The sequence below is a fragment of the Muntiacus reevesi genome, chromosome 13 (assembly GCF_963930625.1).
Source record: "Muntiacus reevesi chromosome 13, mMunRee1.1, whole genome shotgun sequence".
Taxonomy (NCBI): Eukaryota; Metazoa; Chordata; class Mammalia; order Artiodactyla; family Cervidae; genus Muntiacus; species Muntiacus reevesi.
In genome coordinates, this window is record NC_089261.1 from 46,037,393 (window position 1) to 46,062,716 (window position 25,324).

Sequence of the window (25,324 nt, forward strand, 5' to 3'; positions counted from 1 at the left end):
GCTCTGGGAAAAGTTTTCTATATTTCTCAATATTTATAAATCATACAAATGCTACATTGTAATATTTATTGATGAAATCTCTTGACTCATCAACCTAAATAAGGGAGCTATTGTTTACTTTATTACTCAAAATTTCTTCAGAATAATGAGACATGTTATTGACACAAACATTTATCATGCTGTTTGAGAGTACAAACTTTTCATCTTGTCCTCAACTTTTGTTTGCTATAATTTTATATTCTTTATTGTTAGATTCTCACCAACTGTGTGATTTATCTTTTTCTGTGTAATAAGTTCTGCCAATAAATGTGCTTCCTGAGCTGCTTCACTGAGTGTGATATTTTTCAACAATGAAGTTACATTTTTTTGATATTATAAAAATAAAATAAAAAATTTTATTTAAAAATAATCAGTACACTTGCTTCTCAAATGACTGAGATTTTAGATAAGTGCATTTTCACTTTTGCAAAATAGAAAATGATAGCCTAGATTCTGAGCATGCATAAAATTCACAAATCATTAGCTTTCATTGTAAAGATCCATTTCTATATGTTTCCCTTTTTGCTCTACAGCAAACTCAGAAGACTGTAGTTTTTCACTACTAATCACATCACAATTTTCTATAAACTTAGGCTTACAGAAAATTAGAATCTTACAATCTTCCTCTTCTAAAATGAATCTCATCTTAAAAAATTGCAACATTGAACCATCAGATGTCTTTTTAAAAAACAAAATGTGATTACAAAACAGAAGGGCATTAGCATTATATAAAACTAAGTGAGAAAACCACATACATGTAAGAGTTTTAGCCTATTATACATGTCTAACCTCTGCAAGTCACACTTTCCAACATTTATTAACAGCAAAACACTATGGGAAAGCTGAACTGAGGAACATAAAAAAAGTCACCTTTTACAATGAAACTATATCTTCAATTTTCTATGACCCCAGTAGAGTTTGTTTTCTCTTGTGAGTCAGTTGATGGCAAATAAAAGAGGTCAGGGGAGGTAAATCAGAAGGAAGGGCATGACATCGTCAGCCAATTTGTTTTCCCCTCTGTTCAAGAGAGTTTTTTTTAAAAAAAATCAGCTGCCATCTCTTTCTCAGGTAAAATTCTGAGAACTGACTCAACAAATGAACATGGTCCCTACTTACTGTGAACTGTCAAAGGAAACTGAAAGACTTCTATCAAAATTGCTAACAGGCCTGCTTAATCTAAGTCCACTAGGACAAGCTCTAGCACTTAGCAGTATGTAAAACTAAAATATATATATGTTTTTCAGTCCTTATCTATCAGAATCTCTAGCTAAAACTCATGCAATTTGTGCAATATCCTCACTGAGAAATCCTAGTGTAAATAACAGAGTTTAAAAGGAACTGAATATATTCAGTGAGCAGAAATCTTACCATTACTCTGAATTGTCTTTGCAGACATCTCCCATATCCACATGTAGAAAGGAGAGGTCAGGCTTACTGAATATCTGAACTTGAATGTGTTTCTCTAGGTCACGCCATTCACAGAGCAATTGCTCATTAACCCTAAGATTATAGCATTTGTAATTAAGTCCTTCAATTCTAAATTTCCCAAGGAATCTATTTATAAAATTATTTCTCATTCCTTTGGCACCAATTTTCTTTCTTTCTCAAGACATTATTCCTAATAATATACAAACATATTTTATTTATCTAAGCTCTAATAAGAATTTCCTTTGTAGTTCAGCTGGTAAAGAATCCACCTGTGGTGCAGGAGACCCAAGTTTGATTCCTGGGTCAGGAAGATCCCTGGAGAAGGGATAGGCTACCTACTTCAGTATTCTTGGACTTTCCAGGTGGCTCAGACAGTAAAGAATCTGCTTTCAGTGAGGGAGACCTAAGTTCAATCCCTAGGTTGGGAAGACCACCCTGGAGGAGGGCATGGCAACCCACTCCAGTATTCTTGCCTGGAGAATCCCCATGGACAGAGGAGCCTGGTGGGCTACAACCCATGGGGTCACAGAGTCGGGCAGCACTGAGCAACTAGCATACCACACAAACTCTAATAAATAATAACAACAATCTCTCTGACCCTATATGCAACTATAGCAACTTTCCAGTTTTCTTCTAAAAAAAAAATCAAACATTTCATACTTCATGACTATGCTTCCTCAAGATTAATTTCAAATTCCAATGCTATATGGCTTATGTCTTGATTCTGTCACTGAAAACTGTTTTTGGATCACAAATTGTTTCCCTTTTGCTCAAAACAATGCATACTTCTCTGTCCATGTCTTAACTTCCAGTAGTGTTAGAAATGACTGTCTACTTCTTCATCAAGAAATACATATTTTCTCTTGTATTTTGTAGAATCAATCAAAATGTTGCATTCTTCCCAATTCACTGGCTATTTGTTTTAAACAAATTTGCTGGCTACTCTTAGTCTATTCTATCTCAATACCGATTCTTTGGTGCTCTTCTCTAAACTTCTCATTGTTCTGTCTCTTCCTAGAAATGTCTCATTCTCATGACCTGAATACTACCTAAAAAGGCAGATGTTTATATTATGTGTTGGATTTCTTTAGCCAACTCAATAATACTACTATTCTTTTCTTTGGGTTCAAATGCTATTTCCCAGAATACTTTTCTTTATATGGTTTTATATTAGTTAGCTGATGAGGAAAATTTCTGCAAGTTTTAGAATGTGTAAGTGAAGTAGAGGACATCAGCATTTTCAGGGTGGTTGGAGTCCCTCGTGTGGGTTGCAGGCTCATGTGAACCATGAGATTGCCAACAAAGGCTGCTATGATCTCAAAGATTTCTGGTAACTTCAGAAGGTTCTAGCAAAACTTTGAAAACCATTCTTTTCAATGCTTCAAGTTGAGATCTTTAGTGTCAATTCCTCTGACCATCAAATGCAAGTTTAAAATTCTATGAGAATTATAAGCATAATAGAGCCAAAGCCATATACTTCATAAAGAGTAACCCCTCTCCTTTGTCAAGTCATTCTGCTTCATCATGAATTTTGGCCTTTCCATCACATTTCATAATGTATATTTCTACAAGTATTATTGCTTCTAACTCTAAAGTTGATCTTCACTCAGTCCAACTGCCTCCATCTCTCCTGCAACCACCTTAGTTGAAGATAACTCTAGGTAAACTAAATTCCTCATTTCCTCTTGTGTGTGTGTGTTAAAAACTTCAAAAAAAGTTTTTCTACTATAGTTGTTTTACAATATTGTCTTAATTTCTACTGTATAGAAATGAGCTCATGTGAATTCACTCAAAGTGAATGAGCTATACATATACATACATATATGTCCTCTTTATTGAATTCCCTTGCCATTTAGGTACCACACAGCATTGAGTAGATTCCCTGAACTATACAACAGATTCTCATTAGGGCGTCCCTTATAGCTCAGCTGGTAAAGACTCCACCTGCAAAGTGGGAGACCAGGGTTTGATCCCTGGGTTAAGAAGACCCCCTGGAGAATGGAAAGGTTACCCACTCCAGTATTCTGGCCCAGAGAATTCCATGGAGTGTATAGTCCATGGGGTTTCAAAGAGTTGGTAATCATATGATTTTGCTTCATAAATAACTTCTCTCTAATTATTAATTTCTTATCTATTTTATCAGTTGTTTTATATATAAACATGTATTATTCTTGATTACATTGTAGTGTAAGTAAATTTTCCATTCATTTCATTTTGACACCTTTATTTAAAAACTCACCTTAACATCATATTTTTTCTTAAAAAAAAGTCATCTGTCTTAACTGCCTCCAATTGTACTTCATATTCTTTTCTCTGGTTTCTAAGCAGGTGATACTTCTCATAATTCCACTGAAAATTCTCATATTAACCTCATAAATACCCATGACTTATTTTGAACTTACATCTAACTCAGCCTTTAGTAACCTTGGCATGGTTGAATCTCTAGTTTCATTATTTTTTATGCTACATGTTCTCCATAGGATAGCTCATTTTTTACATGAATTAATATATAAGTTTTATACATATTAACTCAAGAATCTCCTTTTAACACAGATATTGACTCTAGTACCTGAATTATAAGCTCATATGAAATCTCCTTTCGGATGTCTAAAAGGCACCTCAAAATTAACATGATATGAACAGAGTTTCTGTCCAATTCTTCCTCCTATTACTAAATGTTGGATTCATCTAATCCAGTTACCCAGACTTAAATACCATCCTTGTCATTCCCCCAAATAAATCATATCAAAAGATCTGGTCCCATCAATTAAATATATCCCAACTGAATAAAATAATATATGAAGACTAGAGGAAAAAACACTCTCAATGTCACTTATTAAGTTTGATAATCATGCATTTTACAAATCTTTAAATTTTGTCACTACTCTCACTTCAATTAAACCATACAAAGATATAGGGAACATATTCAGCATTGAGGTGAATTAGCTAAGTCTGATATTGTGGTGATAAGAAAAATGTTAAGCACAAACACATGTAAAAGATACCTTTCAAGACTATCCAGTTGAAACTTCAACCAACGTGACCAGCAATTTTGAGCCACTATGGCTTCATGGGCTTAGTGTTAAGAGAGCCTTCTAACATCTCATAATGTGCTTGATAAACAGTGGAAAGTAAGTACAAGACTATCTTTCCACAAATATTTTTCAATTTGTAACAAGGCAAATTATACTTCTATTTTTAAAGAGTACTCTGGTAAAATGGAAATATCCAAACTACTGTTATAATTTTAGTCACAGTACCTAGCAGGGCCATCATGAGAGGAAAGAAAGATCAGGAACAAAGTAATGGACTTGAAAAGAGTTGGAAAAGCCTTTGAGTGTGGCGATGCGGAAGCAAATCTATGGAACAGTCCAAATGGAGAAAAATACAGGAAATGAGGAGACAGGTGCACAAGGCCACCGAAATGAGCTTCCTAACTTCTCAAATGTGTAAAGAACCTGCCTTGTCTCTCAGTTTATGGTGGTGATTAAATTCATTTCTCTTGTGCCTAGCTGGCTTTGCTAACTCTAATATTTCTTTCCAGAACTGATTTTTCTTGGAAGAAAGCTCATTGAACTGATTTTAACCCAAAGTTAGTAACATAATGTAAAGAGTAGGAGGCATGCAAAGTTTCCAGGGGTACAGACCCACTAGAAAGTGTGCCTGTGGATCAGCCTCACCTCCACTGTGCACGGTTGAGGCTGTTACCTCCGCAGGCTCTAACCCTACCCTTTGGCTGGCAGACTATGATTACATTAAGACAGTCTACTTTTATTAATTTATATGTATTTTGCATCCTGAAAACTTACCTTTAAAGCATATTTTTTTTTTTTTTTTACTTTTCTCTTGCTCATTCCTTACCATTCCAACACCTATATATTCAAACTGCAGATCAAGTCACCTGCCAATAGAAACTGAGTGTCCACTAAGTTATGATGAAAGCAGACATCCCTTATATTTTCTTGTTCTTTAACCCAAGAAGTTTTAGAGAAAATAGAAATCTGTTTATGAAATCAACTGTGGGGTAAACTCTTGATTAAACGACCATATTTCTCAGTTCACCTTTCAAAATACATGCATTATTATCCTGTGCTTCAGTTTTCATGCAATTTTGGGATAGCTATTGGTTTATAGTATTGTTAAGTCTCTAGTCTCAGAAAATTAAAGACATTTTCTGTTTTTAAAGTAAAAACATCTTATTAAAACACAAGTTGTTTTACTTGATTCTATAGTGACTAAGAATAAATTTTTGAATTGTCTTATAAACAACTTTTTTTAGGTTTTACTATTGCTAAACAGCATGCTATTTGATCAATGTAAAGCAGAGAAATTAGTCACTAATTGCAATGACACTGAGAAAAAGATTTATTTGTTCTATCCATAGGAATTTACATATAGATGTATGTATATTTATGCATATACATGTGTTGCTATAGCTACATCTATCCACCTATCTGGATTTATGTGTGCATGCTCATATAGTTGTATCCAACTCTTGCAACCCCAAGGACTACAGCCCACCAGGCTTCTCTGTCCATGGGATTTTGCAAGCAAGAATACAGGAGTGGGTTGCCATTTCCTACTCCAGGGGATCTTCCTGACCCAGGGACCAAACCTGTGTCTCTTGCATCTTCTGCAAGATTCTTTACCACTGAGTCACCTGGGAAGCTCCCATCTATTTTTTATCTATATCTACCTATCTATATCTACCTAATCAAATACCTAAATCTATATATCTATGTCTATTGGTGTCCTCATAGTTCCTGAGTTAGTACAAGGATGACAAGAGGTACACATGCACACACAAACACACACACACACAGAGAAGAAAGACAAAACAAAAAGTATGCATAGTGCATGCATGTGTGCTCATTCACTTCAGTCATGTCTGGTTCTTTGTGATCCCATGGACCATAGCCCACCAGGTTCCTCTGTCCATGGGATTTTCCTGGCAAGAATATTAGAGTGAGTTGCCATGCTCTCCTGCAACGGATCTTCCCAACTCAAGGATCAAATCAGTGTTTCCTGCATCTTCAGCAACGAAGGCAGATTCTTTACCCCTGAGCCACTGGGGAAGCCCCAAGACATATTAGATAGCATAAATAAAACTGGAAGGTTAATTTTAAGGTACAGCCAATGTTTACATTTCAATATAATATTCTATTTAAAGTATATGTTGATATCTATAGATTAAAGAATTTTAACAATTTGAAGGACAGAGAAAACATTTCTATAAATGTAAGTAGTATCTCTTTTTTTTGAGGGAAGTATGATTTTCTAAGGTGTATATGCCCTAGCTCAACACATAAAGAGAAAATCATTTTCTAATTCAAAAAGTAGCACATTCTGTTGTACATAATCATAAAAAAGTATTCACATTATGCCTTTTTTTGGACTGTATTTCCTGAGCTAAATTATAACTGTTAATATATAGGGTATTACATAATGTCTAATTAGCTTTAAATATTTTGCTGTCCCTATCTTTTTTTTTCAAATAAATTAAATTTTTTTTCAATTAGATTCAGTGAATCTGATGTCTTTGCATAGGATCAATTTCACTACCTGGTAGTTTTTAAACATGTCTTCATTATTCATGATCCAAAGTACAAATATAAGCCAACAAGTATTCCAGGAGCAAGTTATGGCACTGAGATGTGCTTCTGTGACAATTTCTTAGTGTTTTCGAAAAAAACCAATATATTAGCATATTGATGAAAAATTTTGAATTAATACATTGAAGTTTCTAAAGCAATTTTCATGATATCCAGCTAGTTGATAGTCTCAGTATAAAACACTGAGAAAATCTTAAATTCAGATTTTAATGATCTATGTTATCATTTAGTTGCTAAGTTGTCTCTGACTCCTTAGGAATCCCATGGACTACAGCCCACCAGGCTGCTCTTTCCATGGCATATCCTAGGCAAGAAAACTGGAGTGTGTTGCCATTTTCTTCTCCAGGGGATCTTCCCAACCCAGGAATCGAACTCACATTTCTTGTACTGAAAAGGGATTATTTACTGCTGAGCCATCAGGGAAGTCCTTATTGATCTGTGTGTGTGTGCATGCTAAGTTGCTTCAATTGTGTCCACCAGGCTTCTCTGTCCTTGGGATTCTCCAGGCAAGAATATTGGAGTGGGTTGCCATGCCCTCCTCCAGGGGATCTTCCCAACCCAGGGATTGAACTTGAGTCTATTATGTCTTGGCAGGCAGGTTTTTTTTTTTTTTTCTTTTATCATTAGAGCCACCTGGAAAGTCCTTAATGATCTATGTTTCAGTGTGAAAATTGCCATATACATGCTGCCCAGTCTCTGTAAACATCTATACTTCCTAAGTAAGTTACTAGCATTTGATTTTGTGAGTCAAAAGCTCACCCAGTTTAGTAAAATATTTCATTCCTTAATAACAGTCTTTGATTAACATTTGACATCTATATATCATATACACAAAAATCTATATTTAAAAATTTTTAGAGTAAAAGATGAAATAGATCATACAAACAATAATAAGCATAGTTCCCTATGTTTATATTTCCCTACACTTGAGAAATCCACATTCTAATAAAAGGGACAATTCATAATGCAAGTAATTTTAGTGATATGGAAGTGCTACTGAATGTTCAAAGTGTTAAGGGAGCATAAAGAGAGAGAATCCAATGTTTTTAAAACTTGAGAGTATTATAGTGTTGAATGAAAAGTTTCCTAGGCAGCATACATTTTTCCTCTTCTTCTGTTCCTAATATGCCCAGATCATCTTTAGCAAAAGTATTCATTAACTGGGGCTTCCCTGGTGGCTCAGATGGTAAAGAATCTGCCTGCAATGCAAGAAACCTGGGTTTGATCCCAATGTTGGTAAGATTCCCTGGAGGAGAGAATGACAACCCATTCCAGTATTCTTGCCTGGAGAATTCCTTGGACAGAGGAGTCTGATGGGCTACAGTACATGAGGTTACAAAGAGCTGGACATGACTGAGTGACTAACACACACACACACACACACACCCATTAATTAGTACATAATGTTTATAAATTTTCTAAGGTATTGATCCATATCCAGTAATGAAACTTGACAAGTAAAAGTTAACTGACAAGATCTCATCTATCTAGTCAAAGCAGTTGGTCCAGAGTTTTCCAATCAGAACTTCTGTCTAATCATTGAATTAAAATTTTACCTACCTTTGGGATACAGGACTTGAAAGTTCAATATAGGTTATCACAAATATATTATATAAATGTAAATTTATATATATTAATAGAACACAATTTTTATACAACATAAAGTATGTATTATACTATCATGTATATAATGTGTTCTAATTATAATGCCTGGGGTGTCTTATTCTCCCTCTTCACCTAGATATTTATTTTATTCTTTTTTTCTAACCCCATTCATTATTCACTGACAGATACCTTCTTGTCCTGCCTATATCAAGTTTTCCTCAACATAACCCAGTCTTTATAGCCTTTTCTTCTTTGCATTTGCCAAAAATGCAAATTTACAATTTTACATAAAATAGTGTGTTTATTTGATTAGTGGCACCCAGGAACAAAGACAATCATGTCTCAGTCCAGGAATGATATTATTTAAAGATTTCTTTCCTGTATACCTATTGTGTAACCCAGAATCATATAATAGGTGATACGTAAATAACTATGAACATTCAGCACATCTAATTTCCTATAGGTAGTATATACATATGCTTTTCTGTTGCTCTCATGTCATTGCCTTCAATTAGGCAGATAAATTTTTCCAGATTTTAAATCTGTCACAGGTCATAGCATTCTTGAGTCTCTTCTCAGTTTGTAAAGACTGGGCCAGTAACTACAAGCATCTATTTTTCAAATCAAGGCTATAATCTGTGTTGTTCCAAATTCTTCACTCATATTTTCTAATGAGAGAAGAACTCCAATTCTTCCTGGGGAAAAAAATCTTCACTATGCAAGAATATATGCATAAGTAGAATTAACTTTGAAACCTGCATATTTTGTAAACATAGTTGCTCATTCGAAAATCTTAATGTTGTTCATACAAAGCAATCTCTCTGGATTGCCTCGCCAAGGAAGAATGAGGATGACAAAAATATGGAACCACAGCTTAAGACCTTGATTATATTATATTATGGCTGCCTCTTTCACTATCTAAATGGCAAGGTTATTTTCATCTAAAGAATATTTGAATATTATAAAGAAACACTTGAGAGTTCCTAAAATGTATTCTACAATTCTACAGGTTCTCCAAACTTGATGGCAACAGTTAATGAAAGAATACCACTTTGAAAATATAACTCATAAAAGAAAGGTTTTCAAAAGAAAACTCTTTGGAAATTGATTCAAATAAATTATTGAAGAAAAAAAAAAGCATAATGGAATGAATTCTTACCATGACTCTAAGTTTAGGAAGTAATTCTTAATATGCAATATTTTTGGAGAAGGTATTTACTATATTTGACTCTTTCTGGTTACATGTATGTGAGTTTGGATTGTGTATGCCAATAGCAACAAAATTGTATTTTGTTGTTTAATCGTCAAGTCGTGTCCCACAGTCGTGTCCAACTCTTTTGCGACCCAGTGGACTGATTACACTGCCAGGCTCCTCTGTTCATAGTATTTCCCAGGCAAGAATAGTGGAGTGGGTTGTCACTTTCCTTCTCCAGGGGATCTTCCTGACTCAGAGATTGAACTTGCATCTCCTGCATTGGCAGATGGATTCTTTATCCACTGAGCCACCAGGGAAAGCCAACAACAAAATTATGGAGTTCAACTGTCTTATTTAAACCAGTAATAGCAGTGCTAGCTCATGAGTGTTTCTCCTTCTGAGTTTTAGCTGGCCATGTGGTCATCAAGCTATCATTACACTTTCCAGGTTTCACTGCAATTTAAGTTCTACCCAGTAGGAGGTAACATTTTGAAATGATGCGTGCCACTTTAAGGTAATGAATGTAAAGGCAGATGGATGTTCATTTCTGTTGTTTTACTGCTTGAATGAGAACCGCAGTAGGCTTCCTGGAGCCAGAGAGAAGCTGACTCTGTCCGTCCTTGACTTGCATTCTCAGACTCTATGAGACAGAGAAAGATAAACTTTTCTGCTTTTAAGTCATTACATTCTGGTGTTTTACTTCCTGATAACAGTTTAGTCAATACTCTAATAAAGCCAAAAGCCTCATATTATTTCATACCTGGTAGCATAAAACTGATAATAATCAGAAATACTCTTATTTTTATTTTATAGTGACAGTGAGTGATTTTGAAAAAAAAGCTACTTTTATTATCATATTTTAATATGTTTATAATTTTAAATTTAATAACAGTTTTTATGCTTATGTTTTATAGTTACTCTCATTTTACACCAAGGTATGTTGCTTTTTCCTTCATGATGGGGATGTAAAATATTCATATTTAGACTTTCTTGGAACAAAAAGTGGGTCAACCTAAATAACAATATTGAATAAATAACTGTATAGATGATAAATGAAAAACAGCAAAAATCTTCAAGATGGCATGCAAATGACACCACAAAAAGCACTTTTAAAATGTTAATGATTTCTAACAAGAAGTAGTTTGAAAGAATAAGATCTTTAGTCTCTGCCAAGGCTGTGTGATTCTGCACAATTTACTTGGACTCCTTTTCTTGATTTCATTTTGTGGGTAATAGTCTCAGATTATTATGCAATGGGTAAGTGTTATAATCATTCCAGTCCAATAAGAGTGTAATGTGGATAAAATTACATTTGTTCTAAGATTTAAAAAGGGCTTCCAGGTAGTTAAGTAGTAAAGAATCTGCCTGCCAACCAGGAGATGTGGGTTCGACTCCTGGGTCAGGAAGATCCCCTGGAAAAGAGAATGGCAACCCATTCCAGTATTCTTGCTTGGAAAATGTTACACACAGAGGAGTCTCTAGGACTGAAGTCCATGAGGTCGCAAAAGGGTCGGATAGGACTTGGCAACTAAACAACAAAATTTCACAAAATAGTTTCTGAATAATTAGTATTCACATAGCATGGTATAGAATAATGTGTTCTGATTACCAAACTTCTGCATAAATTCCAATTCTATTATTTGTGTCATGAAATCACCTCCAACAAGAACATCTCTGATGATACAGAGCCCCAAAACTATGGTATCATTTTTATTTGTACACCAGTTATCACTAATTAATCTGTATCACAACCCTTCACAATTATGTTTGTTCAGGAAATCAAGGGCAATTTCAATAGAATTTGAAAAAATATATATAAAACAATGTAATCAATGTAATTGTGATGTGCTCTTTACTCTGACTAGGGGCCTCCCTAGTGGCTTAGACTGTAAGAATCTGCCTGCAATGCAGGAAACTCAGGTTCAATCCCTGGATCTGGAAGATGACCCCTGGAGAAGGAAATGGTTACCCACTCCAGTATCCTTGCATGGAGAATTCAATGGGCAGAGGAGTCTGGCGGGCTACAGCACATGGGGTCATAAAGAGTTGGACATGACTAGGTAACTAGCACGCCCGCGTGTGCGCGCACACACACACACACTACTCCTAAAGAGCAAAAAATTATAGAGAAAAAATATAAACTGTCCCTAAAATTTAGTTGAGAAAGGTTAAAAAAGAAATTCAGTAGAAATTACAAAACTAATTTTAATAGAGAATCAAGATCATTCTGAAGCTGAATGCTGCCACTTGAATATAGATGTTAAAGCAATGAGAATCAAATGTTGAAAGAGGTTTCTATTAGTTCTTAGTTTAAGCACTGTTGGTCTGTTGAAAAAGATAGACTTGCTATAGGTTCCTTACTATTTAATCTTTGATGAATTAGATTATGTGACTTTATGAGCACATATGTTTTCCTATAGCATTTCAGACAAAGTCAATAAAGTTCTGAATTTTGGAGCTCTCTGAGCAGTCTACAGCCACCATCCTTTATACTTAGGGCTCTAGTTAAAAGGCAACACCAGCTGTTTGATGGAAACTTGCTTGGACATGTATTGGTTAAGTCAGGCAGCATTGCACATCATAATGTGACTTTACCTTCAACAAAAAGTTAATATTTTTACATTTCTAAATTGCTTTATCTCATTTGCTGAGTTTCCCTATTCTGCCTACTGTTTTATTTAACAACTTAATAAAACTTCTGAGGTTTTTCCTTTGGATAGGCTTTAGGGAATAATTTCCTTGTTCCACTTCCTAAGGAAGAGTTTTATGATCCAATAAGAATTATTGCTAACCTGTATTCATTCTTCAGGGAAAGAGCATATGGCCTGGTTTAATATGAAATTTAATTATTGCTAGCATTAATATGTGATGACCACTAAGAGAATAAGTCATTGAGAAAAAAAAAAAAAAAGTAAAAACCCCATAGGAACACTTCATCTACCTTAAAATAATAGGTATACTGAAAGCAGTTGCTCAGGTAAAGTTACTGTATCTACACTGTTTTCTTTTTCTAAAACTTTATCCCCTTTGGGTGATGTTGATCTTTTTCTACCTATCCTCTCTTGCTCTAGTTTTATTTCCTAGACCATTTTCTCCATTCCTTTTCTTATACCTTGAAAATATGCCTTTGAGGATTCAAACTCTAGTTTGATAGAGCATTTAGGTCACTATTCTAAGTTATATTGAATTTAATCATGGGGTCACTCGAACCAAGTAACTTTGCTGTTTCTAATCTACTAACCGCACATTTTCTCTGAGATTGGAAAGGACCAATCCTATTAGGATTTCTGACACAGAAGGTCAATAATTCTCTATTTCATCCATAATTTTATATTTTATTGTCCTACACCTCTCAAAAGTTTCACAGTTTTTGTGGAGAAAATGAAATATCCTATTACTAAACTAGATTGCCATTTTTTGTCTTCTTTATGCTATCATGGGACTTATTTTTTTCTCCTCAATTTCATTTTCCACTTGGTAACCTGTCTTTTATCTTTTTGTCCCTAATACTTTACATATAATGATGCATATATAATGCATATCTATTTCCAAAGTTGTACTTATTCATTTAAAAAATCTGATTTAATTAAGTGAACTGAATTTTTTAAAAAAAATGGTAAGTTTACAAACTACTTATCTAAGATGTCTTTTTATGTCTTTTTCATGTTTTGAAAGTAATGAGCAATGTTATTTTGTATTATGTTTTCAGTAATTCTATGAAAATGTAAGTAAATTTAAGCAAAATTAATCCATTATCAATTACTTTTTAAAGTTACATATTGGGAAATTGAAAGAATTCAATTTCAAAAATGTACTTTGAAACAAATGCAGAGGTGTTTCCTGCTTTTAATTAGGAAAATAGCTTTTTATAGTAAAAGCTAGGAAGGCATAGCCTGATGTTCTGGCTAGACTGAGATGCTATTTTCTGTGACATTGGGCAAATTGTCAGGCTTAATAATTAATAATATACGCAAGGTATTTTATAGTTTAGAAAGTCTTTCAAACAATGTACTAGAGTCTCACAAAACACTAATTAAGAAAGAAAAAATTGATATTTAAAATGTTAAATAATATGTTTAAACATTATAAAGCATTTTATTAGCAAAATATTCAATAGAACTCAGGTCTGGCTTCTTATCCCATGTATTTTCAATTATGGAATGTTGCCTTATTTAAATCAAGTCAGTGACTCTGTTTCCAAACATATTAAAATTATATGCCATTAACAAAAACAAACAGCTACTTCATAGTGTTATTATGGGAAAAATATGAAAGAAAAAAATGCAAAATTGATTTTAAACTTATAGAATACTACCTCTTCATATTTTATTTTTATTGTTCCTTTTACTTTTTTAAAAAACAAATTGTCAAAATACACCAATTAAAAACAGATATTGTGAAGATTATATAATATGAACCAACTATATTTGCTATCCACAGGCAATTTGCTTCAAACACAGTATGATGATATAGGCAAGTTGAAAGTAAAGAGATGAAAGAAACATATAAGCAGTGATCAAATAGGAAAATGAGTGGAAATATTAAAATCAGATCAAGTAGAAACAAAGTAAATATCAGACAGAAATAGATAACATAATGATAGAAGGGTATAGCCATAAAAAAGACATGGAAATTCTAAATGAATATTCACCAAAAAAAAAAAAAAAAAAGAGCTGCAAAATATATGAAATAAATGCTGACTGACCTAAAAGAAAACAACAAATAAATAATTATATGGAAGACATCAATACTCTTCTCTGTAAATTTGCTAGAACAGCTAGACAGAAAATCAGCAAGGTTGTGTAAGAACAGCACCACCATCATAAAAGAGGGTCCAGTTGATATGTACAGAATACTTATTTATAAGTATAGAAAATTCCAGTGAAGAGGAGAACACACACATTCATTCCAGTAGCCTATGAAACTTCCCTAGTCGTTCAGATGGCAAAAAAGAATCTGGCTGCAATGCAGAAGACCTGGTTTCAATTCCTGGGTCAGGAAGATCCCTGAAGAGGGTAATGACAACCCACTTCAGTATTCTTGCCTGGAAAATCCCATGGACGGAGGAATCTGGCAGGCTACAGCCCATGGGATCACAAAGAGTTGGACAAAAATGAGCAATTAAGCATGTATGAAACATGTACCAAGATAGACCATGTTCTCAACCATAGACCAAACCTTGACAAATGTAAAAACACAATAAAATCATGCAAAGTATATTGTTCAATTTCCATGGAAACAGAGAAATCTGTCATTATAGATAACACAAAAATATCCAAACACATGGGCTCTAAATAATATCTACTTGACCATATCTACTTGACCTATAGGTCAAAGAAAAAGTCTCAGGAATATCAAATAATCCATTGAATGGAATAAAAATGAAAATACAACAGAAGAAATTTGTGAGCATAGCTCAACAAATGCTGACAAGAAATGCCAATGTTAGAAAAAAAATTAAATAATTGAATCAATAATTGAAGCTCTCACCTCAAGACTCTAAAAAAGGGAAACAAAATAAGTCCAAGTCAAGCAGAAGGAAAGAAAAAATAAATAAATAAACGTAATAGCAGAAATCACCAAAATTGATAACAGAAACAAAATAGGTAAAAATCAATAAAACAAAGGATTATATTTTTTAAAAGGTTAATAAATTTGAGAAACCGCTAGCAAGACTAACAGAGAAAGTAAGAGAGATGACAAACTCCCACTATCAGGAAGGAAAGAGGGGTATCACCACACACCCTGCATATTTGACAAGAATGTGGGAATACAACAAAAAATGCTATGTAGGGGACAACAAGATGGCGGAGGAGTAGGCGGACGTGGAGTACATCTCTCTCCACGGATACATGAGGAGTACACCTTCAGACACAGAAGTGCATGCAGAACCCTAGCTGAGAGCAGGCAGTAGTACGTGACCAACAGAAAAGACTATATAGAACCATGCAAAACACAGTAAGATGAAGAAACTAAGGGGAAAAACAGGAGTGTTAGTAAGACTGGACCTGCCCTCTGCAGGTGGGGGAACTGAAGCAGGGGTCTGATCGCCACATCAGGGCAATTGTCTGAGTCAGAGGAGAAATATCGAAGGCTGAGAGTGAAACAGCTGATCTGTGGCAGCCTAAATGCAATGCAGTCCTTGCTGCAGCCATACATACCCTGGACAGAGATGCAGGTCCCCTGGAAGGCTCAGCAGCTGGGAGCTGGAGTTTAGGGATTGGGAAGCAATTCCAGAGTGAGAGCTGCTATTGACTGCAGAGAGACAGATCGAGGGGATGTGAGGGAGGAGATTGTGGTGGGAAATGCTCACAGAGGAAAGCCAGGGAAGCAAGGCAATACTGGTGAGTCACGTGTAGGAGGTGGAGCCATCACCGTAGCCTCTCTCGCCCCAAGTGCCAGCATTGACAGCTGAACAATAGAGAGGCCAGCCCAACAAAGGCCTGACACACTGACCTACAGAGTAAGACCCCACCCAGGGTGCTACTTTAAGTGACAGATGCGACCATCTACAGAATAGGACCCCAGCCAGGGAGGGCCCCTCTATGAACTGAACAACAGAGAAGGGCCCCAGGCAAGGGAGCCCTCTAAGTGCCTGAATGGGTGGAGTTACAGAGAAAGACTGGCCAAACAGGCCTTCTGATCGCCAGCTACAGGAAGCTCAAGAAAAGACTTTGATAGGGCTGTAATTCCTGCAGTGGCAGCAGTCCATGTCCCTGCACACTTGGAGCCAGCAGAGCCCCTGCAAGCCAAGCAGCTGCACCACCTTCATGATTATTCTCACTGGGCAGAGCCTCCACAGGAAAAAGTCTTGCATCTATGTGCACAGGGTCTCTTCGGTCGTGTCCAACGCTTTGCGACCCTGTAGACTGTGGCCTGCCAGGTTTCTCTGTCAAGGGGGTGCTCCAGGCAAAAATACTGGAGTGTATTGGTCAATACTGGTTGCCATATCCTTCTAGAGCAATATATTTCCTGCTGCCTTAGTCATCAACTCCCCTGAGTACCTGGTTCTGCCAGAACCACTGTAACCCAAGCAGCTGCACCACCTCCACATCTGGCCCTCACAGAGACAAACCCAAATCTTCCAGGGCAGCTTCAAGAACAAACCCCAGTGGATGACCCATATGCAGAGGTGGAAATAAAACCACAGTTGAAACCCAGGGGCAGTATGGCTAAGGAAGAAGACCAAAACATTCCCGCCAGCTGTACAAGCTGCAGATTAAACCCACACTATCAACTAGGCAGACTCTGTGTCTATGGAATATATAAAAGGACATAGAGAGTGCCCACAAAAGAAAACATACTAATTCTGATAGCTGTGGACATTGGAGGCAAGAACACAGGGGAGCAGGACCAAATTAGAATCTGAGCTGACCTCACAGCAGGTCCAGAGACAGCACAGTGTTAGAGGGCATCCTAGGGAGGGGAGGGGGACTGTGACCCAGTGAGGGAAAGGACTCTGAAAGCAGTGACTCAAGAAAGACATTTATTATTCTTATGTTTTGACTTGTTCTGTAGATTCTTTTAGATTTTTTCCTTTATTCCCCCATTGTTGTAGTTGTTGATTTTATTGGCACTATGAAATCTAATAAAATTTTTGACCTTTTTTTTTTCTCAGTCACATTATTTATTGTTATAAACCTCTGCCTCTATGTTGGGCTTTTGCAGTTCTGTAGAGTTTTCCTTTTTTTTTTCTTCTCTCTTATCTTTTTAATTTTAATTTTTAACTTTTTTAACCTATTATTATTTTTTCTACATTTACTCCTTTGTTTGTTTTTCCTACTGTTCTTTCCCCCATGCATTTATTCTTTAATGCATATAAATCTTCTTTATCTACTTCTATTTAACTTTGCATATCTATTATTTCTTCCTTTTCTTTCTTTCCTTTCCTGTCCACATATTCGTTAGTTTTATTTTCATTGCTTTATTCACCACACAGCAGCTTACTTTAGCTTTGTTTTCCAGTTTGTGCTCTAGTTACTTTTGTTCTTAACTGGTAGATATAATTTTTGGTTTCCTTTGTTAACCAGATCAATCTATTGTACTTTATTTGTTGTTGTTGAACTGCTTTGATTTTACTTATGGGTGTTTCAGTCACACTTTTTATTGTTGTTTTAAACCTCTACCTCTATATTGGGCTTTTGCAGTACTATGGAGTTTTCCTTTTTTTTTTTTTTTCCTTTTCTTCTTTCTTCTTCCCTTTTTTTCTTTTTTGTACTTTTAATTTTTAATTTTTTAAACTTATTATATTTTTTTACATTTATTCCTTTGTTTGCCTTTCCTACTGTTCATTTCACCATGCAGTTAATCTTTAGTGTATGTAAATCTTCTTCATGTATCTCTATTTAACATTGCATATCTATTCTTTCTTTCTTTTCTTTCCTTTCCTCTCAACATATTTCTTAGTTTTATTTTCATTGCTTTATTTCCCACTTGGCACCTTGCTTTAGTTTAGTTTTGCAGCTTATGCTTTAGTTAGTTTTGTTCTTAAGTGGTAAATGGAATTATTGAATTCCTTTGTTTGCCAGGTCAATTTACTGTACTTTATTTTTGTTGGACTGTTTGGACTTAGCTTATGGGTGTATATGTATATGTGTATATTCCATTATTTTAATTATTATTTGCCTGATTTTGTAACTTCCATTTGCCTGGTGTTCCTCTTTGATTTCTCATTTTGGGGTATTTTTTTAATCTCACTTAATGCCATAACAAACCACTTGTGGAATCTTGGTTCCTCACCAGAGATCAAGCCCTAACTAAGCCTGTGGAATGGGAGCACTGACTCCAAGACCCTAGACTATCAGAGAACTAACCCTAGGGAGCATCAAATAGTGAGAACTCACACAAAGGAAACCACTTGAATATAAGATGTGGCATCACCCAACCACTAATAGCACCCTGTGCAAGACACCTCATCTAAGCAACAAACAAAAAACAAATACAAACCCAATCATCAGCAGACAGGATTACCACTTCACTCAGCCTTGCCTCTCAAGAGAAAAAAACAAACAAGCAAAAAAATTCAGCACAAATCTCAGCCTATATGAAGTTTACACAAATCACTGGACCAAACTGAGGAGGGAAGAAACCAAAAGGAAGAAACAATTCAACCTTGAAGTTTGGGAAAAGGAGACCTCAAATGCAATAATTAAAAAAAAAAAGAAAAGGCAGATAAATATTACAAAAATGAAGGAACAAACTAGAAATACAGATGTCCAAATAATTAAAGAGGAAATAAGCAAGCTACCTAAAAAAGAATTCAGAAAAACGATAGTAAAGACTATCAAAAAACCTTGAAAACAAAATGGAGAAAATGCAAGAATCAATTAACAAAGACCTAGAAGAATTGAAGAATGAACATACAGAGACAACACAGTTGCTGAAATTAACAATACTCTAGAAGGAATCAATAAATATTTGAAGCAGAAGAACAAATCAGTGAGCTGGAAGATAAAATGGTGGAAATAAATTCTGAAGAGGAGAATAAAGTAAAAAGAATGAAAAGAACTGAGGATAATTTCAGAGACCTCTGGGAAAATATCAACTTCACCAACACTCGAATTACAGGGGTCTCAGAAAAAGAAGAGAAAAAGAAAAGGTATGAGAACATTTTTGAAGAGATTATAGTTGAACCCACTTCAGACCTAAAGTTATATATAGACTGAAAGTGAAAGGATGGAAAAATATATTCCATGCAAATGGGAAGCAAAAGAAAGCTGGAGTAGCAATGCTCATGTCAAACAAGATAGACCTTAAAATAAAGAAGATTACAAGAGATAAAGAAGGACACTACATAATGATGACAAAGATTAATAAAAATAAAATCTGGTTCATTGAGAAGATAAACAAAACTGGCAAACCTTTAGCCAGACTCATCAAGAAAAAAAGCGAATCAAATCAACAAAATTTCCCCAACATGGAAAAGGAAAGAGCAATCAAGGCCAAGAGGCACAAAGAGTCCCATACAGGATAAACCCAAAGAGAAACACACCAAGGCACATACTAATCAAACTAGCAAAAACTAAACACCAAGAAAGAAGACTAAAGCAGCAAGGGAGAAGCAACAAGTAACATACAAGGGAAACCCCACACACTTAACAGCTGATCTTTCACCAGAAACTCTGCAGGCCAGAAGAGAATGACAGGATATATTTAAAGTACTGAAAGGGAAAAACGCACAACCAAGATTACTGTACCCAACAAGGATCTCATTCAAAATTGATGGAGAAATAAAAAGCTTTTCAGACTAGCAAAATTTAAGAGAACTCAGTACCACCAAACAAGCTTTACAATAAATGTTAAATGAGCTTTATATAGTCAAGAAATACAACAGAAGAAAAAACATCTATAATATCTACCCCAGATGATTAGAAAATGGCAATAGGAACATATATATCAATAATTACTTTAAATGTATATGGATTAAATGCTCCAACCAAAAGACACAGACTGGCTGAATGGTTACAAAAAAGAAGACCCATATATATGCTATTTACAAGAAACCCACTTCAGACTTCAAGACACATATAGGCTGAAAGTGAAAGGATGGAAAAATATATTCCATGCAAATGTGAAGCAGAAGAAACATGGAGTAGCAATCCTCATATCAGAGAAAATAGACCTTAAAATAAAGAAGCTTACAAGAGATAAGGAAGGACACTACATAATGATTAAGGGATCAATCCAAGAGGAAGACATAACAATTGTAAATATCTATGCACCCAATATAGGAACACCTCAACCAACACATAAGACAAACACTAAAAGACATAAAAGGAGAAATTGACAGTAACACAATAATAGTAGGAGACTTTAACACCCCACTCACACCAATGGAGATAATCAAAACAGAAAATTAATAAGGAAACGCAAGTCTTAAAGGATACATTAGATGAAATGGATCTCATTGATGCCTTCAGGACATTCCAGATGCATAAGAATACACCTTCTTCTCAAGTACACATTCTCCAGGATAGACCACATCTTGGGTCATAAATCAAATCTCAGTAAATTTTAAGAAAATTGAAATTGTATCAAGCATCTTCTCCGATCACAACACTATGAGACTAGATATCAATTACAAGAGAGAGAGAAAAAAAAAAAAAAAAAAGAAAACACTGTAAGAAACACAAACACATGGAGACAAAACAACACATTTCTAAATAACCAGCAGATTACTGGAGAAACCAAAAGTGAAATCAAAACATTTCTGGAAAGAAATTACAATGAAAACATGACAACTCAAAACCTATGGGATGAGGCAAAAGCAGTTCAAAGAGGGAAGTTTATAGCAATATAATCCTACATCAAGAAGCAAGAACAATATCAAATAGACAACCTAACTTTGCACCTAAACAACCAGAAAAAGAAGAAGAACAACAACAAAAAATCCCAAAAGTAGTAGAAAGAAATCATAAAGTTCAGAGCAGAAATAAATTAAAAAAGAAATGAAAGAAATGATGGCAAAGATTAATAAGAATAAAATTTGATTCTTTAGGAAGATAAACAAAATTGACAAATATTTAGCCAAACTCATAAGTAAAAAAGAAAGGAGAATTAAATCAACAAAATTATAAATGACAAAGGAGAGGTTACAACAGACAATGCAGAAATACAAAGGATTATAAGACAGTATTATGAAGAACTGTATGGCAATAAAATGGGTAATCTGGAAGAAATGGACAGATTTTTAGAAAAGTTCAATCTTCCAAGACTGAAACAGGATGAACTAGAAATGATGAACAACCCAATTACAAGCACTGAATTGAAGCTGTGATCAAAAATCTACCAAAAAAACAAAGCCCAGGACCAGGTGACTTCACAGGAGAATTCTATCAAACATTTAGAGAAGAGCTAATGCCTATACTTATCTCACATGCTAGTAAATTGTGCCTATAAGCACAATTTCACTCGTCTCACACGCTAGTAAAGTAATGCTCAAAATTCTCCAAGCCAGGCTTCAGCAATACGTGAGCTGTGAACTTCCAGATGTTCAAGCTGGTTTTAGAAAATGCAGAGGAACCAGAGATCAAATTGCCAACATTCACTGGATCATCGAAAAAGCAAGAGAGTTCCAGAAAAATATCTATTTCTGCTTTATTGACTACACCAAAGCCTTTGACTGTGTGAACCACAGTAAACTGTGGGAAATTCTGAAAGAGATGAGCATACCAGACCACCTGACCTGCCTCTTGAGAAACCTGTATGCAGGTCAGGAAGCAACAGTTAGAACTGGACATGGAGCAACAGACTGGTTCCAAATAGGAAAAGGAGTACATCAAGGCTGTATATTGTCACCCTGCTTATTTACCTCATATGCAGTGTACATCATGAGAAACGCTGGGATGGAAGAAGCACAAGCTGGAATCAAGATTGCTGGGAGAAATATCAATAACCTCAGATATGCAGATGACACCACCCTTATGGCAGAAAGTGAAGAGGAACTAAAAAGCTTCTTGATGAAATTGAAAGAGGAGAGTGAAAAAGTTGGCTTAAAGTTCAACATTCAGAAAACTAAAATCATGGCATCTGGTCCCATCACCTCATGTGAAATAGATGGGGAGATAGTGGAAACAGTGGCAGACTTTATTTTGGGGGGCTCCAAAATCACTGCAGATGGTGATTGCAGCCATGAAATTCAAAGACGCTTACTCCTTGGAAGGAAAGTTATGACCAACCTAGATAGCATATTAAAAAGCAGAGACATTACTTTGCCAACAAAGGTCTGTCTGGTTAAGGCTATGGTTTTTCCAGTGGTCATGTATGGATGTGAGAGTTGGACTGTGAGGAAAGCTGAGCACCAAGAAATTGATACTTTTGAACTGTGGTGTTGGAGAAAACTCTTGAGAGTCCTTTGAACTGCAAGGAGATCCAACCAGTCCATCCTAAAGGAGATCAGTCTTGCGTGTTCATTGGAAGGACTGATGTTGAAGCTAAAACTCCAATACTTTGGCCACCTCATGCGAAGAGTTGACTCATTGGAAAAGACCCTGATGCTGGGAGGGATTGGGGGCAGGAGGAGAAGAGGACGACAGAGAATGAGATGGCTGGATGGCATCACCGACTCGATGGGCATGAGTTTGAGTAAACTCTGGGAGTTGGTGATGGACAGGGAGGCCTGGCGTGCTGCGATTCATGGGGTCCCAAAGAGTCAGACACGATTGAACGACTGAACTGAACTGAATGCCTATACTTCTAAAACCTTTTCAAAAAATTGCAGGGGAAGGAATACTTTCAGACTCATTCTATGAGGCCACTGTCACTTTGATACCAAAAGCAGGCAAAGACAACACAAAAAGAAAACTACAGACCTAAACACTAATGAACATAGATGCAAAACTTATTAACAAAATTTTAGCAAACAGAATTCAGCAACACATCAAAAAGCTCATACACTATAATCAAGTTGGGTTTATTCCAGGGATGCAAGGATTCTTCAATATATGTAAATCAATCAAAGTGATACACCATATTAACAAATTGAAAGGTAAAAAGCCATATGATCATTTCAGTAGATGCAAAGTCTTTGACAAAATTCAGTACCCATTTATGTTTAAAACTCTTCAAAAAATGGGCATAGAAGGAACCTACCTCAAGATAGTAAAGACTTTATATGATAAGCCTACAGCAAACATTATTCTCAATGATGAGAAGCTAAAAGTATTTCCCCTAAGATCAGGAACAAGACAAAGATGTCCACTTTCACCACCATTATTCAACATATTTCTGGAAGTCCTAGCTACACCAATCAGAGAAGAAAAAGAAATAAAATGCAGCCAGATCAGAAAAGAAGAAGTAAAGCTCTCACTGTTTGCAGATGACATGATACTGTACATAGAAAACCCCAAAGATAGTATCAGAAAATTACTAGAGCTATTCAGTGAATTTAGCAAAGTTGAAGGATACAAAATCAATACACACAAATCACTTGCATTTCTATACACTAACAATGAAAATCAGGAAAAGCAATTAAGGAATCAATCCCATTCACCATTACAGTGAAAAAATTAAATATCTAGGAATAAACTTACCTAAGGAGACAAAAGAACTGTAGACAGAAAATCATGACACCAATGAAAGAAATCAAAGATGACATAAACAGATGGAGAGATATTCCACGTACCTGGGTAGGAAGAATTAGTATTGTGAAAATGATTATACAAAAAAAAGCAATCTACACATTCAATGCAATCCCTATTAAATTACCAGTGGCATTTTTCACAGAACTAGGACAAAAAATTTTACAGCTATATGGAAACACAAAAGACCCCTGATAGTCAAAGCAGTCTTGAGAAAGAAGAATGGAGCTGGAGGAATCAATCTTCCTGACTTCAGATTATATTACAAAGCTACAGTCATCAAGACAGTATGATACTGGTATAAAAACAGAAATATAGATGAATGGAAAAAGATAGGAAGCCCAGAAATAAACCCACGCACATATCAGCACCTTATGTTTGACAAAGGAGGCAAGAATATACAATGGGGCAAAGATAGCCTCTTCAATAAGTGGTGCTGGGAAAACTGGACATGTAAAAGAATGAAATTAGAACACTTCCTAACAGCATGCACAAAGATAAACTCAAAATGGATTAAAAACCTAAATGTAAGATCAGAAATGATAAAAATCTTAGAGGAAAACATAGGCAGAACATGCAATGATATAAATCAAAGCAAAATTCTCTATGCCCCACCTCTTAGAGTAATGGTAATAAAAACAAAAGTATACAAGTGGAACTTGATTAAACTTAAAATCTTTTGCACAGGAAAGGAAACTATATGCAAGGTGAAAAGACAACCCTCAGAATGGGAGAAAATAGCAAATGAAACAACTGAAAAAGGATTAATTTCCAAAATATACAAGCAGCCCATACAACTCAATACTAGAAAAGCAAATGAACCAATCAAAAAGTGGGAAAAAGACCTACACAGATATTTCTCCAAGGAAGACATACAGATGGCTAAGAAACACATGAAAAGATGCTCATCATCACTCATTATTAGAGAAATGCAAATCAAAACTACAATGAGATATCACCTCACACCTGTCAGAACAGCCAGAATCAAAAAATCTACAAACAATAAATTCTAGAGAGGGTGTGGAGAAAAGGTAAGGCTTTTGCACTGTTGGTGAGAATGTAAGTTGATACAGCCACTATGGAAGATGGTATAGAGAGTCCTTAAAAACAAACAAACAAAAAAAAAAAAAAAAACCTAGGAATAAAGCCACCATATGACCCAGGAATCCCACTCCTAGGCATATACCCTGAGGAAACCAAAATTGAAAAAGACACATATATCCCATCATTCAGTTCAGTTCAGTCGCTCAGTAGTGTTTGACTCTTTGCCACCCCTACTGCAGCATGCTAGGCTTCCCTGTCCATCATCAACTGCTGGAGCTTGCTCAAACTCATGTCCATCGAGTCAGTGATGCCATCCAACTATC